At 36.9% G+C, this 14,295-nt stretch overlaps 2 long non-coding RNA genes across 9 annotated transcripts in view; one reads left to right on the forward strand and one right to left on the reverse strand.

The window, feature by feature from the left end:
* LOC110826498 (uncharacterized) overlaps positions 1-14,295 on the forward strand; it is a 424,262-nt gene that overhangs the window by 305,889 nt on the left and 104,078 nt on the right. For 4 of the 8 annotated variants that reach the window (XR_015535742.1, XR_015535741.1, XR_015535739.1 and 1 more), the window contains one exon: positions 9,065-9,163. This is a non-coding gene — a long non-coding RNA (uncharacterized LOC110826498). Of the gene's footprint in view, positions 1-7,718; positions 8,394-9,064; positions 9,164-14,295 lie in introns of those variants that run through there. The other 4 variants (XR_015535740.1, XR_015535745.1, XR_015535744.1 and 1 more) reach the window with 4 other exon arrangements.
* LOC110826499 (uncharacterized) overlaps positions 1-14,295 on the reverse strand; it is a 55,433-nt gene that overhangs the window by 28,106 nt on the left and 13,032 nt on the right. Inside the window, exon 2 of the long non-coding RNA XR_002542074.2 lies at positions 11,753-11,995. This is a non-coding gene — a long non-coding RNA (uncharacterized LOC110826499). The remainder of the gene's footprint in view (positions 1-11,752; positions 11,996-14,295) is intronic.

Genomic DNA, 14,295 nt, shown 5'->3' on the forward strand with positions numbered 1-14,295 from the left:
TAAGATGGGGGGGGGAGCAGAATTTCTTCTTTTTTAACTCTGTTATTTTTCAGTCATATTCCTTTGTTTTATAATCTAGTTCCCTCTCTCTCTACCCGGCCAGACGGCGGGATTTCGAGGTTTTAACCTTGAAAAAATACAAGAGCGGGAGGTGAGCTGGCCACAGATTCCCCTGGCTTGGTTGTAATAATTCATTATTTCTGACAAAATATAAAAATTATGGTGTAATTTGTCCAGGAATGCGTTTGTTCTTCTCATCCACGATAATTTGCTTTTCATTGTGTGGGCAAGAAATTCTTAATAATATATAGTGTTGGCTAGATCGAATAGTCGATTAATTGAACCGATGTATCAATGAAACGTAAGTATCATTTATTAAAGTTTTTCTCGCGGTCTTAACAGATAAAATAGTCCCAGGATTTCCATTTTAATTTGAGAAGTTATTCGTAGTTGTTTTTTATTCGTCGTCTGCTATTACTTTATGAGAGTTCTCGTGCATGAACACGACATCTGTTGATCGGTTCTCCTAAACCGATCACATTTATGTTTTATCTTATTGCCATGGCGACTACCAATCAGAATGAAAATATAGATTACGTCTGCTAATTTTTTAAACACAAAACTGCTTTCAACGAGATGTGAGATAACAAATATTCGTAGTTGTATGTTTTCATCAAATCAGATTCACTTGAGGGCAATGATATAATTCTTCAGCGGTTTCCTTGGTAAAAAAGAAAACTTTGCATGTGTCAAAACTTACATCGGTGTGTTGTTATGGAAATCTAAACGAGGGACGATCTATAAAATATATGGCTAGAACAAATTGTTATAAGCTTCATATACAAATATCAATATTCATTAATACGTAACAACGGATATAATTTTCGCTTTGGGATAATGATAATATACTGCATATGTAGTAGATATATACGAATAATATTTAGACAGCTTAATCGTAAATCATAATTTGTAATAAAAAGGAAAAGAAAATTAAAAACGGACTTTGAAATAACACTTATGAGGGCAGGAGTGACATAAGGTTCTTTCTTGATTCTTGTCTTGCCGTAAAAGTCTTAGGTTTGCAGGCCAAATTGTTTGCAAATTCGAGAAAATATGTACTTCATATTTTCAAACACTTTCTTTGCTAATTTGTGTTATCCTGTTTTTATGTTCATTTGTTTCATATACATATCAGCGTATTATTTTATGTCAATTGCCTTTACGTGAACTCTTGGTGGCATAAACTAACGCTGAAATGACAAGCCTGTATAACGATGAACAACAACCAGGGATACTGATTTCTGCTGTGTATTAGGCCAAAGCTATCAAGACCGTATCATTATTTTAGAAAAAAAATGCTTTTGCAATTTTGAAATTGCATAAACATATTACAGTTTCTTAACGCTTCTAGTCTTTGCTATATTTTCGTGGCAGAAATAAGCACTAAGAGTGCATTAACATAAGTATTGCAAAGGGGGTTCAAAATGTTTGCCATTTTATTTCGTTAAATATGGAAGGTGTTTAAATTAGAACATGCAAATTTTGGTGAAGTTTACCATGCACGACAAACACTTTTTGAGAAGTGAGGTTTCTGGTTCTCAGGACGACGTGTACGAAGATGGCTGTTTTCTGGACTGTTACACCGTGAAGTTCGGCCGAAATTTACAGACATTTCAGGAGTGTTTGCTGCATTTATCTTCAGAACTATCGCCCTGTTGATGAAGACAGCAAAGACCTATTCACTTTCTGAGAAACTGTAGATCGTTTATGGCTTGATTTGTTTTGGTATCACGCTGGACCAGTACAAACCAATATCACATACTATTACTTCTAACAGGTTTGAATGTAGATCAACACAAACGAATTTAATTTAAATTCGTTCAAACATATCGATGATTAAACATGTAGTCAGTCAGTCAGCCAGACGAAAGAGGCCACAGTATGCTCCTCGAAAGTAGAATCAAGTGTCGGAAACGGAGTGTTCCATGGAGAGCGCAGTTCTAATTTACGACGCGGCACTGCAGCGCCTCTCCTGACAGACAAATATCTTGCGCTTTTTCTGAACGAATACAGCGATAGGCGTTTGCTTTATTTAAGACGTTTTATCAACTGCATATGTTTATGTCGAATGGATGGATGTTTTTGAATGACGAATTGAGAAGACTGGAAAGAAGTCTTTTAAATTAAGTTTCTACTGCATACATTAATTTGTTCTGAGGGTCTGAATAAAACTCAGGCGAAGAACCTCAGTCTGGATAGTAGGAAATATATCCTATAATTTCGGGTACTGAACAGGCGTGTTAGCCTCTAAACCTCTAGTTTAGTCCTGGGAATAATATCTTGAAATAGGCCACGGGAGGTTAGCACCTGTGGTCTAATTAGACGCTAAAGAGCAGTTGATACATTAATTAAAACGGTCAGGGGATTCCTTAACATAATAAAATTTATATTAAATTTGGTTCCCTCTTAACATATGTTCCTTCTGCATCCTTTCGCGATTCTCACAATACGAAATTACTGAATTGTACCTAAGCAACAGATCTGCCTCTGAGTTTGCCTGAAGTGTCTGAGATTTTGTGTGGGTTGGCTGTAACCTCTAATGTGCACGGCTGTCAAATAAAACTTTATCCTTATAAATAAACTCTGTCGTTACTATAAGTTATGTAATGCTGAATAGCAGGATGATTCTGTAAAACAAGTTGACCCAGCGAAGGTAGCGGCCGTGACCTATCTTGAAGGCAATATCCCAGCATTTATTTTTTTTAAATTTTAATTCTAATAACGTATGTATTTGCTTAAACTGCAATGCTTTCACTACAAATGAAATTAAAGTAGATGGCCCCTCAAAGACTAACAGAGCCTGTCAAATGTCTGAAAAAGCTGAACACGTAACAGCTGAAGGGTGGACTTTCATGAAATGTGACATTGTGGAGTTTTATTAACACTTGTGGACATATTTCAGTTTTGGTTAAAATCGACAGGAATGACGGACTGATCATATGAAGACCAGCATGCCCTTATGAGAGCGTAAGTGACTGGATGGAGAATCCCCATCCAGACAAGCATTCACGCAATAAAGTGGGGAATCCCCGAGATGACGTAATCATCCAGCCAGGCAGGCTTTCGAGCAACCGCGTTGGGAATTTTGGGTTTTGTTGGCACTGACGCTATTTAAAATATTCATATATGTGTTTATAGATGATGTATATGATAAAACTCAAATAACCAAACAGCCTTTCTTGGTTACTGTTCCTTAGATTCATTTATTTTTCTAACAATATTTTGTTACGTAGGAACGCAGTTTATGTGATACAGAAGCCAAACAATTGTAAAACTGGTCTGCGGTTTCTTTGAAGATTGTGTCCACGCATTTTAAGTCTGCAATCCGAACCTGAACGACAGAGCAGTGTGTAATGAGTTTAACATGGCTTGAAAACCAATATTAATTTATTTCAAGGTATTTCTCAGTAGAATGGCAATAAACATTTATTGTTCGTAAAATGACATCCATTTTATCGATCAGGCAAGAGACTGGTTGTTTTACGGCGAGAAAAATGACTTACCATCTCACTTCTAGGTATCCCTATAAATATTGCATGAAGGATACTCAGAGACGTCCTTTTTATTGCAAATTACGAGCGAAGTAAGCTTATTGGTTACAGGCCACTTGGTGTGTTCCGAGATGACAGTATTAGGTACCGATATTTTAATACTTGACTACATAAAAGCAGCCATTTTAAATTCCACATTTTTATCGACATGGCTACATTTGAAAATGCATTAAGTGGGAAACTGAATGTTTTATTAAACGAGACAAACTTGTGCATAATAAAGCACCATTTTACAAAAAATAACTTTTGAATAGATAAGAATAAATAAGTTGATTCGACTTTAAATCTGATGGTATAAATTTGTGTGTATTGTCACTTTGGCACACATTTGTCATCATTATTTTCACCGTGAAATGTCAAATTAACCTGGTTGAGTACTGTTATCTACATAGTTGTGCCACATATGATCTTCGGTGCTTCTCTTGTCATATTTAGACAAGCGGGTCTGAAACTGAAAGGTTATTTCTGTTTCATGTGAATCTAATCATGGTTGGAACGGGATATTCCGCTGATTTTATCGTATTTTTCTCACCTTTCTTTCGTTTTATCTTCTTTCTCCCCCTTCCCGTCTTCTCTGTCTTTCTCCATTTCTCATTTTTATTTTCTCTGACAAGGAGAACAACTGTCAGTGAAGTTGGACGCAGCAGGACTTGCATGTGGTTAATTCTTTTTAAAAAATATAGATTCATTAACATCAAATATGAAGAAATTCTTTTGCTTCACGTAAACTGTGCTAGTGGAATCTCGTTCGGAGTGTAAATTTATGTAACTCTATATAAGATAACAAATGGATCAGAGTAAGCAGCTGATTGCCTATTAGACAGTCAAGAAATACCCCGCCTGTAATGAAACCCCAAGATTCATTACCTTGCTCACACGAAGAGTCAGCAGCCGGCTTCTTTCTTAAGCCAGCCGAATCTAGACCACCACTCACACCCTGCTCTTTGAAGTTTCATCTTAATATCATTTTTTTCATCTACGCCTAGTTTATTTATTCGCACATATTCACACCATCACAGAATGTCGCGGTCGAGTGGTTAGCTCATGCTTCATATTCGAGAGGTCTCTTGCCCAAACCAGGCTATCCTGACCGAGGAGTTTCGTGGTTTTCCTTAGTCACTACATACAGATGCCGGGATGGTACAAGAAGTTAGACCACGACCGCTCCCTTTTATAGCTTTTCAATATTATCATTAAACACTCTATTGTTCGACGCTGTACAATTCTCGTTACTGACAATCTGGTTAAATAAAACATTAATGCGCATGCACATATAGTGCCTTTATTACCTTGTAGAACTGTGTGTGACTGTTCCTTGTTCATAGATGTTAGTGAAATAGTTGATACAATTACCGATCGGGTGAATCAGTCTGTAATGCCACTTATGCTGAGAATTCTCTTGAGGTGACTTGATTGTAGTTCATAGGTTTTCCACCAGCGCGCTGTAATTTTAATTTTCAAAGTGAGGAATTGCCTCCTTTGGGGGCCCCGAGCATAATTACTTGTTCAACTTGTCTCCTCCCCCGTGTCGCTTTCCCTTTATTCCTCTTGCCCATGCTTACAGAAGATGCATTGGGGTTATTTGAAAAATAACATGCACACGGGCTGTACAGTCTGTGCAAACATTCTTTTCTCGGTTCAGACATTGTTTTTCTTCCCTTTCTTCTGTAACTGTGCTCTTGTACATTCACTTTATCTGAGTAACGCTATTTATTTATATTCCCTTCAGATCCAAATTAATACTCTCTGCTCATATACAAATTCTTCCCTTTTTGTTTCCCAACTAAAACTTTGTAGTTATTTGACATCTCTTTTATAACCCCTGTCACTGTTAGAGGAAACATACAATAAAAACTTATATCAGTATAATGAGAAGGAGTGACTAAAGAAAGACTAGAATCAATTCCCCGAAAACGTAGTCACACTTCAGATAGTGGACAATGTCTGACATAAGTGCAGTGTGTTGTATGTAGTTTTTTTACGACTCTGTATCACAAGTTTTGGTTGGTTCAGTAGCAGTCACTAACAACAAGAGGTTAATATTTCTACTTTCTATTATGTTACACTCGGATGTTGTAAATTATTTCTGAACGGTAAGTATTCTTTAAGACTGGTCGGGTAGAAGGACAGGGGAGAATCTCAAAGAACAATTACACATCTGACGTAAAACCAAACAGCAGGCATTAGGAAAGAACGTGACATGAAACCAGACGAGAGGCACAAAACGAAGCAACGGGCATTATGAAACAGTGTGTCATAAAACTAATCAGCAGGAATTACAGAACCGATAGACTTTAAAATAATTTGTCAGGGGTTTTTAAGCAGTGTACACAATATCAAGGATCAGACATTGCGCATCGCGGCAAAGTAATTGGCAACCCTGCTTCGTACTCAGGAGGTACAGGATTCAAATCTCTGTCCGAAGACCGGCTATCGTATGAGGGTTATGGCGGTTATAGAGAAATGCCGAGGTAGTATATAAATTCTTCTCCATCCTTCGCACTTGATTTTGTGTAATTTGAATCATGGACAGCGTCGTTAAAATGGTGACATAAAACCAAGTGACTTGAAAGAGAGCAACAGGTATCATGAACCCCCAACCTGGTTGCTAGGCATGAGAGAAAGGTAAGGATAGGAGAGAATGTTGATGGCCAATTGCCCATATGTCCCGTGGTCAGCTTCCTGACGTAGACAGGGTTAGCAGGAATCCATCTTGAAGACGCATTGCCTTTAAATCGTTCACTCTTCTATTACATCACAAAGCAAGTTAAGAACAAGGGCAAGGCAAAAAAAGACTTAACGTCACGGTTGAGCTGTTTATTACGTCATCAGAAGGTGTTCCTACTTACTTACCTACAGCAGTGTACTTGTCCCTGCTGTAATGTAACAGTGACATATAAGTTTAGAATTCTAACATAACATTCTTCTGCCAGAAAATAACATTTTTATATTCGTTGTAGGGTAACTAGAACAATTTCCGAAAATATGAGATGTGAGGTTGTGTCGCGGTGAAGATTTCATCGTTAGTCTTCTGGTTTAAACGTTGTGTGGACTTATAGGCAGATAGCAACGTTTCGGAGAAGCATACTGACTCCATCTTCAAGTAGTTTTTAGTTTCACATAGTGAAATTTTATGAGTGTTATTAAATGAGTTCTTACATCTGCCGTCGTCATGTCATAGGATTCTGTTGTCATTTCTAAACTTGCAGTAGAACTAAATTATTTTATTTCACAGAAAGTAACCAGCAGACAGAAAAATCAAGATGAAATGTTGATTCTCATCAGTCGTGCTGGTAATGAAAATTTGTTTTCCCACTGACGTAATGTACCATAATAGTTTGAAATCAACCGACGGATTTCGGTGTCTCATGCTTGCGATGTTACTTCCCCTCACCTTTTATTGCGAATAGGCCTGTTACTTGTTTAAAGTGGAATAACTTCAGCTTTGTTCAGCCTTTGAAACCCGATTAAAATACTTCCACAATGCTCTAAGAATTTTATCGTTATTGCTTTTTGTTTCCTTAGTAAAATTAGAAATAACTGTAAGAATTGATGCAGCTGTCGAAATCGTATCGTGCGCTCCGGTGTGTTTATATAGTTTATATAGTTGAAGTCAGTGCATCGTATAATTTTGTCACGGACGTAGTACCGTCACAAGTTACAAGTAAATTTATCCTAATTTTAGTGGCTGTCTAAGATCATTATCCACTGCGATAAAATAAATAGAATTAAGTAAAGTAAAGTAAAATTCTCACAACCAAACGTATGAAATGTATGTACTCTGTATCATAATGAACTGTTTCTAAAATAATTCTCTGCTTTTATTATCCCTCATTGGCTTTGATTTATTTTAATTACAAGCTCTTTGCACAGTTAGTAGCAGTAGTGATCCAGCTCTTCATTAAATTATACATTAAATTACAGATAATTCCTTGCTTTTATTTTGTTGAATATAAATTACATCACATCGAAAAATGTAATATACTCTTAAAACCGACCTGTATATCGGATTTATGTGCAGTGAATGAGTCGCTGAGAAATCGGATTCGACGTACGTTTTGAATTTCACCTGAGGTAAGTGTAGAATTACTGAACGTGGCTAGAGTCAGTAGCTGTATTTCATTTTAAATGACATTGATACATTTACATCAAATCCTTAATTAATCGTGTTTCATACTCAGGTTTTACCGAGTTCGCTATTAGGTGCTGGTGAAATTTCTTTCATGATAAAGTCATATGATGCAAGCCTCCTTGAAGGTCACTGTACTCAGTATTACATTTCTATCCCCTCCCCCCCACATTTCTTCTGTGGACATAGTTTATCCTAAAACAGACCTGTCACAAACCATAACTAATTATACATGTTACAGAGTCTTTCTTCAGAAGTTTGTAGAGATATTAGACTGTGGTTAATCGACCTTCTAAGAAGTTAATCAGGAGTCGAGGTCTACAAGGCTGTTACTACGAAAGCAATCCAGGTTGATCACCTTTTCCGTAATACAAAATAGGAAAGTGTGACATAGGCCATTGTTGTTGTGTAGATGAGGAGTGTTTCATTCACTCTAATGGCTGTCTGCTTGTTTGTTTGTTTGGAAGCGAGCTTGTTGAGCGACTGTCGTTGAGAGATGGGGCTGTTGCCATTGCAGGCACCGGGACATGAATGGAGAGCTTCGACGAGCCACAACACTTCAAGCAGCAGTGGCGTAAAGGACTCTCTTTACGATGAGCTTCCACTCATCTATATAGTTCTGTTATGTTAGTTAAATTTATAACAATGATAAGGTAAGACACGGACTATAGCACGCCTGGAACTTAGGAAATGTCTGTAGAACTATGTAAGGATACGTAGGCATGCATGGTAGAATAATATTAAGTGTATTTAGTATCTTCGTTAATATTTTGAAACGCACAAATACATATAATAATATTGTTGCACAGATTTCGAAGTACGTTACGTCTATAAAACAAACGAAACAGTAAGAAAGAAGTGATACTTTGAACATCAAATGTAGGCCTATAAATGGTGGTTGATGTTGGATATATAACTTAATATTTCAGTTATTGTATGAAATATTTTGTCTTGTTCTAAACCTGTTAGACCTAGCCCTTCTAAACGTAAATGAATAAAATAATGTTCTTTCCATCTTCGAAAATGCAACGGATGTGACACCTATAGAGTAGTCATCTTTGTAAAGATAAAGTATGTCAAATTGACAAAAAGTTCCCCGCCTTTCCAGAATCATAACATCTGTTTCCTCTCCTGACCTAGATTAACAGAATCTATAACCTCATATCTTATTATTCAAACTACGTTTTAATAGTATCCTTCCACCTAACCCCAGGATTCCCAATATTCCCTTCCTTTTAGGTTTTCCAACTAAAATGCTACCTAATTATTTCGGAATATTTAGACGGCGTTACAAGAAAAATTCAACTAATGTTCTTGTTTATAGGTGCCGTGTCGACCGTCTAAAATGAAACTAGAGCAGATGCTGGATGCCTCCACTCCATTGCACAGGGATAGAAGACAATCTACGGCAAGACATCTCAAGGTAAGATTAATATTTGACACGTCCAGATTTTTTTACAATGTTTTTCTCATCCTGTGTATAAGACTATCAATCATGTTGAGAGTCTGCGGATATAACACACTGTTATATGATTCGGTTAACTTAATTCTTGCGAATCTACGTGCCTCAACATAAACCACGTTAGTCTAGGCTAATACTAATTAATCCACATTAATCCAGTTTATTTAACTTTAATCCGTATAATGAAATTTAATCCAAGTTTCATCCGCTTTATTCAATGTTGGCCCACATTAATGGACATTAATCTATTTTAATCCGCATTCATCCGCAAATTCGCTTTAATGGACGTTAATCCATTTTATTTCACCTTTTCCTCGTTAAACTGTTTTTATTCACATTTCTCCAGGTTGGTACACTTTAATCCACTATAATCTGTGTTGGGTTGTTTTAGGTTGTGTTTGGTTGGGCTGCGTTGATTTAGGCTGGGCTAAGTTCTATTAGGTTGGTTTAGGTTAAGTTAGGTTAGGTTACTTTATATAATGTTCTGTTATGTCATGGTAGGTTACGTTAATCTATGTGAAACCACATTTAGCCACGTTAATTCTCTTAACCCAAATTAATCCACTGTAATCCGTGTTAATACCCTTAAATCGTTTTATTCTTTTTCTTCTAGAACTTACATTAAGCAAGCTCATTAAGCCTGTGGTTATTCAACTCTTTTTCTACCACTGGTCTTTCCGTATTTGCTTGGGACGACCTCTATTTCGTTTTCCTAGTGGTTGGTTTTTAAGTGTCATTTTCGTATTCTCTCATCTTGCATCCATCCAACGTGTTCTTTCCAATTATCCTGGTATATCTAAGTTTCTTTTACTAAGCTTTTTACTTACAATCTTTCTCTTATCAACGTTTCTTTGAAGGTCTAATTTTGTACATCCTCCTAACGACCATAAGAATCCCATCTGCGTTACTTCCAAACGTTGTTCATCTCATTTATTTAACACCCATGTTTGAAAGCTGTTCTCGCTGTTAATCCGCTTTAACCCACTTTATTCCAAGCTCTTTAAAACACCTTGTTGGTGCAGAAATAAGTTTCACGTCTACAAAAATCCATTTTGCGCGACTCCCGGTGTTTCGAAAGGAACTGTAATGAACTGATATTATGGGAACGATGCAGGTAGGACAGAAGAGGGCGGGTGAAGATTTTGACGTATAAAATTTTGCGCAGTCCTAAAATAATTGACCGACCGAACGAGTGGTGGAATTGGAGTGCACTGGACCCGAAACGCCAATTCCTGCTGACTGATGGCTTCATTGGATGATTGACAGCTCGGACCGCTAGCAGCGCTGCCACATGACCGGCACGCGAACTGTGGTAGCACACGCTTGCTTTGTCCATACACACACCGTGCACAGGGTGATACGAAAGTGGGGTTGCGAACACGAGAAAATAATAATAAAAAAAATGATTACAAGAAAGACGGAAAAGTCCGTATCGGTATAATCTTCGCATTTGCAATTTAGTGTTTGGCCGCGATTTGTGAGAGGTAATTAAACATTATCGTAACGACAGCTTTTAGCCGACATGTTAATTTTAATTAAGAATAAGGACATCTGTTTTTATCTGTCTTAGCTTTGCATTAGTCTCCCCGCCAGATAACACTGTCTAAATAGATCGTACATAAACTCCGTGAAACGAGTCCTCCATCAACGAAATATCAGCTGGTCGTGAAACTCCCGTGTTTACTGGACACTGGTTCTGGTTCACAACTTCATGGTCTGTTTCTGTATGGTCTAATTAGCTGACAAATTACTCCGTGCTAATAAAGCTTGTCGCTCCAAGATGTATGTACGCCTGTAATATTATTTGAACTCCCTCTTCAGTTATAAGATCAGTTAATAACTCCTGAAAGACGGAAAGTTTTTCATTTTAACGACAACCAGCAGCGGGCCTTCTTAATATGGAACAAGTTCTTTCCGTCGACGTAAATGTACGCCATTGCATAGTCCTAAGGCATTGAGCAACTTACTTGTCAAAAATTTAATTCAACGTTAGCATTTAAATCTGAATCTCCCAATGACTCCCTTCCATATTACGATCAAAAAATAGTTTTATTTATTGATTCATGGAATAAAAATGCACGCAGTTAGATATGACCTCCTCGTTACTCGTTCAGTTGTATTTTTTGTATAAATATTCATTAACAACAATTGTACTTAAAACAAGTTAACGGAATACTGATTACTTTAATCTTTAGCTGGAGAAGTTGCTCCTATGTCTGGAAATTGTAATACATTTGCTATCAAGACACTATCTTGTAGAGGATTCTAATTAAACATGGATTGACATATGGTTTAGCACTCTGAGTAGCAAAATTCATATAAATGAATTCTGTTTCTACGAGTCAACACCACACGTCTGCATCGGGAGGAATTACAACCACAGACTACTCATAAATTTCGTTTGATTTCTAGAACAGGAGTGGAATGCTGTAATCCGGCTGAGGTCAAATCTCTTTTTGCCAAATGGGTCATTTGCTATTTGGCACGTACCTAAGTGGCCTAGATGTTTATTTCTTGCAAATGCAAATCAATTTTTGCAAGGTTACTCACATAGCACCGTCAGTAAATATGTTCCTACGCTGATCTAGTCTGGATATTCCCCGCCAATTATAGAACTCGACGTTTATTGCCGTCTTCACAACAGCCAGCCACTGCAGCCACAGGATTAGATTATGTAATCTTCTCTCCGAAACCAACGAATTTTGCCTTGGCGCCATTCTTGTCTTGTGCTTAGTTTTGGAACTGCATAAAACTTCCTCGCCAGGACACGTTTTGGTAGTTTGGCGTTTGTTTCTGCAAAAATATATTATTCTATAATATGTTCTATAATGAATATATTAGAATGTGAGATTTGAGGTTTTCACAACGGTGAATATGAAGATTTCCGTCTTCTGGGTTGTTGCGCTATGTAGTCTGGTCGATGTTAACCAACGTTTCAGAGGTCATACTGCCTCCATCATCGGTGCGTTTCATCACAGGCAGTATGACCTCTGAAACGTTGGTTCAGTCATCAGGGCGATGAATATTCATCGCCCTGATGACGGAGGCAGTATGACCTCTGAAACGTTGGTTAACATCGACCAGACTACACAGCGCAACAACCCAGAAGATGGAAATCTTAATATATTAGAAGCTAACAACTTTCATCTTGACGCCGTTCTTCTTAAAAATCTTAAAACGTTGCATACCACGCACGAAGTGTCTTTTTAAAGTGTAAACAGTTTTCTTTGTATGCATGATTTCATATATTTAGCTGTTCTTATGTTCTATTCATCAGAGCTTCAGAATATATTTTCACTGGGAATCGAATCCAGGATAATTTTTCGTTGTTCTGAACTTCGAAACAAACCACTTAGATTCAGGCTCCGTTCTTTTGTCGTTCTGGTTTCCAAGCTACGGGAAGCGACTTCAGCTAGAATCGAACACAAGGCACTTCTCCGGAATTTTGACCCCGATGTGGTCTCTTTCTGTTTCCAAGAAATAAGAATGCTAATTTTGGTGAAAATCGGTTCTCGTGCTATAAGCGAACAAATACGTAAACCCATAATTTCAACTTCGTGTAAAAAGTTGTATAGGCGAGCTTCGACTTTAAAGAGTTAAGGCTAGACTAAGAACCTTTGCTTGGTAAGTTGCGAATGCATTGACCAGCGTTCTTATGAAGACTGGATGCGTTAACTGAATAATTAAAGTAGCCTCAATACAATATCTAAGCCTGTTCTCATTCGTCCGTTGTACTCACTAACGAGTAGTTCAGCACGTTGCATTACTCGATTATTCGAGTCGTTAACTTTCACGTAGACACAAATTACATGCTTTCATCTATTCAAATTCGCAAACATATTTCAAGAATCGATATGGGCCTTCGACGTTGTTGTGTCAGTGTTGAATAATAAATTGCGAATTGATTTGTGACTTTCGCTTAAGAAGTAACAGTAGTCCTTTATTGATACAATATTTTATTTTCCGTCTATACACAAACTTAAAATAATGTTGTTTAAAATTACTTAAAATTATAACATTCTCAGTAGATACTGCAGCTTGTTACATTTTTTTTTTTTTTTTTTTTTTTGTAACAAGATGCAGTATCTACTGAGAATGTTATAATTTTAAGTAATTTTAAACAACATTATTTTAAGTTTGTGTATAGACGGAAAATAAAATATTGTATCAATAAAACACAAACATGACGCAATTAAGATATAAAGTAGTCCTTTAGTTGTAAACGACCATGATGATCGTTTAGCAACCGACAGACAGACTGACCGACTCATGAGGTCAGGAGAGGGACGGACTTTCGCGATTTTCCATAATTATTAAACACAAGCGTGTGTTCTGATACCGCAGAATGTTTTGAAACTGTTATTGACCGATGAGTGAAATATGAGTACTAGTAGCTAATACATTTTTATTTTTTAAACGCGTCCTGTAGGAGTTTCAAAATCTAACTGTCTTTAAAATTTATTTTTTCGTAGCTTACAGTTCATTGTTGCAAGATTAATCACGCTAGAGTCACTACACCGCATTTATTAATAAATAATTGTTCCTTTAAGTAGGCATAACTTAAAAAATGTTTGTATTAAAATTGTAGACCTTGTTGCGATCAACATTTCATATCGTATAAACCCTTAGCTAAGAGATGGTTTTGAGAAAATTTGATTTGAACGTCTTTCTTTCACATCCCTTATTTCCGCTTAGTGTGTCCTCCTGTAATCCTGTCTTCTTCCCTGTTTTTTGTTAGTATTTTATAAAAAGATTCTGGTAAAAATTCCGATTGTTTCTAAAAGCTTCATTCTGGCTTTATCTGTCATAGCTCTCACTGTCTTGTCTCTATAATGAAATTATTTTCATCTAGTAAACATCGTGCTATTGGAATTACTCCGAAGAAATTGCACATCCTCTGATGTCCTATGAATGGAGCTATATTTTAACTTCCGCTGACAACTTTCTGAAGTACAATCTGTTGCATTTGCAGGTCCTTTTAAAGAAAGTAACTTAGCTTGCGTGATCTAAGATCCGAGTGTTTATTTATAAAAAAAACACGAAATCTAGCGTGCTGCACCATTTGATTATATAAAGCTATATTTGCTGTAAAA

Source organism: Zootermopsis nevadensis, unplaced genomic scaffold, assembly GCF_977971745.1.
Source record: "Zootermopsis nevadensis isolate Lab colony 2312 unplaced genomic scaffold, Znev_1.0 Znev_ptg000018l, whole genome shotgun sequence".
In the NCBI taxonomy this organism is placed as follows: domain Eukaryota; kingdom Metazoa; phylum Arthropoda; class Insecta; order Blattodea; family Termopsidae; genus Zootermopsis; species Zootermopsis nevadensis.